This window comes from Triticum urartu, chromosome 7, assembly GCF_003073215.2.
Source record: "Triticum urartu cultivar G1812 chromosome 7, Tu2.1, whole genome shotgun sequence".
NCBI lineage: Eukaryota > Viridiplantae > Streptophyta > Magnoliopsida > Poales > Poaceae > Triticum > Triticum urartu.
The window spans coordinates 299,308,409-299,312,941 of NC_053028.1; positions in this window are offsets into that span (position 1 = coordinate 299,308,409).

Below are 4,533 nucleotides of genomic sequence, written 5' to 3' on the forward strand. Positions count from 1 at the left end.
GGTGGAAGACGCGCGAGCAATTCATTAAACCTGTTATCGAGCTTTGTTTCGAACGTCTTCTCCATGTCATCTATCTTCTCCATGGCCTCTTCAAATCTGTTTAGCACATCCTGCACCTGTCCATTCATCATTTGCTGAAATTTATCATGCAACTCCTGATTCGTCATGTTCTCCCAGTCAGTCTCGTCGGCTTGTGATCCTGCCATGGTTAGCAACAATAGAAAACACACAAGAATATGATCCTACAGAATACTAACAAGAGGTGGTGGTGGCGGGTGTCACAAATCCGTCAAACAAATCTCAAATTCTTACCAGTTCTTACCCAGCAGCAGGCGGTGATCGGAACCGTTGTAGTCAAAACTCTCAAAAGCTTGGATAGAGCGATTGCCAGGGAGAGTCAAACGCACGACGTAGAGGTATGTGGAGCTGGGAAGGCTTATAGTATGGTAGCAAAAAGGGTCAGCAATAATCAATTCAGAGATGCAAAGTTGAATAAACGCTCAACGACGGTACTGTGCTGGTCCTAGGCTAGACCGTGCTAGAGACGCGAGCCTAGAACACTAACAAAATCACGGCGCTGCACGTAAATAAGGGAAAAGCACACTCTGGAACTTTTTTTTTCGCTTTTTTTTTGCGCTCCTCTTTTTTTTTGCGAAAAATTACTATAATGGCGAGTGTCTCAAAACTCTTCCCTCGTCAAACTGATAGGATGGGCACGAAAAAAAAATTCACTTTTTTTTCGGAAATCAGGGCAGCGACGACGAAAAAGTGCGACAAAAAATCACTATGATGGCACGTGGCTCAAAAGACTCAGAAAAGCCTAAAAATAGGATAGGGAAAAAATATTTTTGCCCATGAAAATTTTGGCCTAAAAACTGCCCGGGGGTCTCCAGACTTTTTTTTTTCCGAGACCTACGCAGGCAAGGAAACACGAATCGGAATTGAGATTGATCTCAAGAACAAACCTAATATGAGAAGAACTCGGATTGGTGGTGGATATATGGTTGTGGTATATGGCAGCGGTGGTGGTATATGGTAGCGGTGGTGGTATATGGATAGAGATTGATGGTGGTATATGGATACGGATTGGTAGTGGTATATGGATAAGGATTCAGAGCGGTGGCGGATAAGCAAAAGTGGTAGATGGGCGATGATGATGGTGCGGCGGCGGCGTGACAACTTATGACCAGAACTCGAAACTCTAAAAGACTAGACTCTAAGACCAGCAACTTGACACGACGATGCAACCGCAAATTCAACAAAGCAAAAACCCTAAAAAGATTATGCAAAGGCTCAGATTGGTTCGGATATGATGAACTAACCCTAATTTTTGTGGCTTTTTCGTGGACTGTAGGTATGAAGAACAGACTCGATCTAATCTACGAAAAACTGTAAAATCTCACCGAGCAACCTGGAAATCTGATACCACTTGATAGGGCAAAGGTGTCCCGATGTTTCGATGAGATGGTGGCTATCGTTTTCTGTGGGAGTCGACCTTGACGATCCGACTACGAACGTGCGAGACGTCGCGCCTTAGCAATCGCTAAACCAACTTCCGAGGGGTTATTGACCACGCCGGAGCACGATCAACCTGACCACGAGGGCCTGTTTCCTGCGAGCAAACGAAGAACAAGCAAGAAACTGAGATTGCAATCTGGATATTGAGAATATAAGATGAAAGCTTTATTGATCAAGGTGGGGTTCTGTGACGTCTTGGTCTGGTCGTTGGACACAAACGAAGTACGCGAAGTTGCAGCTATGGCGAACTTTTAATCTAAACAAAACCCAAAGTCTAAACGACGCCCTAAGGGCTGTATATATGGAGGAAAAGAGGGGAATTTCGTGGCCCTTGAGGGTGGGGTCCGAAACCAACCCTAACTCTTCTCTCCCCACACATACGGACTCTAAAAATAGCCTATACTTAAGTATTTCGAAATTACATGGGCCTGGCCCATTAATAAGGTGACGCAGCACCTAGAATAGCCTATGGACGAATATTATGAAGTGGCATCTTGTATATTTCGTCCATGGCTTCATGCACTCCTTATGGCGGCTTCAAAATCCTGAAATCATCACTTGTAACTCCGTTCTTGATCCCCTTGCGCATGCCATCAACTTCATGCGTGTTCTTGCTCCAATGTTCATCCTTCTCCAAGCTAGGCCCTTCATTTGAAAGCAAAACAAATGTATCCAATTTAGGCAGCATCATAATCTCATGAACATTAGAATCATTACCAAGAAACGAAAGTACCTGGTAATTTAATTGGCATGCGCGAGCTCTAGTAATTGGTCCAGTATATGTAACAGTAGGGGCTGTGGGTGTAACAATGGTATTGATGTCCTCATCACCAGAGAACTTGGGGATTGGGTTGCCGCAAAGCGAGCTTGGGAACGGAGGTCTGTGGCGCCGACCGCCACCACGATTTCTACACAGTGCTCCGGCGTCAGCGTCTTGTAATACGTGATCTTGCGGCGCACCATGGCTTTCCGGCGAACTAGGGGACGCTTGATGCAAGCTAGGGGATCGAAAGGTGGGGGAATGGGCTGGAGAGGAGGTGTGGTTTTGGGGCAGTGGCTGGCGTAGGCCGAGCAACGAAGGTTCTAGTGTGAATAGTGGTTCCGGTGACGACCGGTCGATCGGTTTTGACTGTATATCGCTCTTGTCGCGTTCGTGTTGCACCCCGGCAGGCTGGACGCTCCACGTCGCTCACCGAATGGAATGCGCTTCGCCTTGCGTTTTCGCTCGCTTTGTGGGACCGCAGTTGAGAGCAAACCGACGTCCCTACCCCGGACATGGATCCTCTGACTTTGCAATGCCTGCCATACCCTGCCTTTGAGTCACTGACAGGTGCGTCCGATGCTCTGTGGGACCATGTTTCAATGACTCAAAGGTAGGCTAGGCTACGGCAAGGGATCCTCGTCCCCCTCCCCCGCCCACGTCATTTATACTACCACTCCCTCTGTTTTATGCGGAGTAAATAAAAACGGAGGGAGCATACTACGGATGAGGATCCCCCGACGTGGCCGAACCCATTGAGTAACTGACATGCAGGGCCTCGCAAGTATGGGGACCGCCCGTAAGTGACCGAAAGGGAGGGTAAGGCTTGGATACCTACGTTAGAGGATCCACTTCCACTACTACTCCCTCCTTCCATCTATTATACAAGGCCTAATGCGTTTTTTGATACTAACTTTGACCAAATGTTAGAGTAATAATATATGACATGGAACTTACACAAAGTATACAGTCAAATTCATATGTGAAAGGACACTACGGGAAACAGCTAATTTTCCGTCACGAGGCGTCTTTGCCGTCAGCTTTTCATCAGACAGACGACAAAGAGATGGTATGCTGTCATTAGCAGACGACAAAGAAAAACTAACGGCAAAATATACTTTACCGTTTGCGGAAAAAACTATAGAGTCATTAGCAGACGGCAAAGAAAAACTAACGGCAAAACATACTTTACCGTTTACAAAAACAAATACAGACAGTAAAATATCTTTGTCGTCTACATTTTTTATTATAAACGACAAAGATTTTTTTTGCCGTCTGTAATAAAAAACGCAGACGGCAAAGTACATTTGCCGTATGTAACATTGAACGCAGACAACAAAAGGAAAGAAACACATCTCACGGATCCATCTCCCGGATCGATGAGGTGGCATCATCGGCTCCACACGCTACTAGATCTCTCTCCCACTCCCCCACGTCCTCTGTCCTCTCTCTCCCCACCCATGTTCTCTACAACCGTCCCCACCCACCACGCACGCGCTATCGCTAGGATAGAAAACACGCTCGATCCCCTGCCCGTGCTTCCCCTGCCACCGCACCACCACTTCACCAAGCCGCAGCAGTGTCGCCGGACCACGCCGCCGGCCTCCGACTGGCCGCCCGCCTCCGCGTGGCTCCGGCAGCCTCCGCCTGGCCGCCCGCCTCCGCGTGGCTCCGGCGGCCTCCGGCCTCCGCCCGCCTCTGCCTTGCTCCGTGCAACACCGACTTCAACCTCCTGCAGCCATCCGAGGTGGAGGCGCCGCCCGCTGGAGCCCGCGTCCATGTGCCCCCGCTCGCCTCCTGCCTCCACCCGTGCCATCCGAACGCTGGAGCCCGCCTCATTTAGCCCACCGGCCGTCGCAGGGAGCATCGCTGGACGTCGAGGGTCGCTACTGCTCATCCACATCGGCTGGATGACGCCGAGCGGTTGTCAACGGAGGGCGCCAGCGATGTTTTTTTTAGATAAGGCAGCGATGTTGCTTTTTTCTATATAATCCAGTGACGTTGCTGAGCCCAATGGTCAATGGAATTGTTTTTCACCGTCAAAAAATTATATATATTGTGTCATGAGAAACGATTGTGGTAGATTTGTCGTGTAAAATGACCTAAAGAATGGCAGGGAAAATGCTTGGATGTTTATCGGAAAATGCTTGGATGTTTACTGGTCCTGTGAATTTTTTTATATTAAAAAGAAATTTTCTGTCTGTAAAGTAGATCGGCTGATGGCAAAGATTGTGTTTCGGCTGATGGCAAAGATG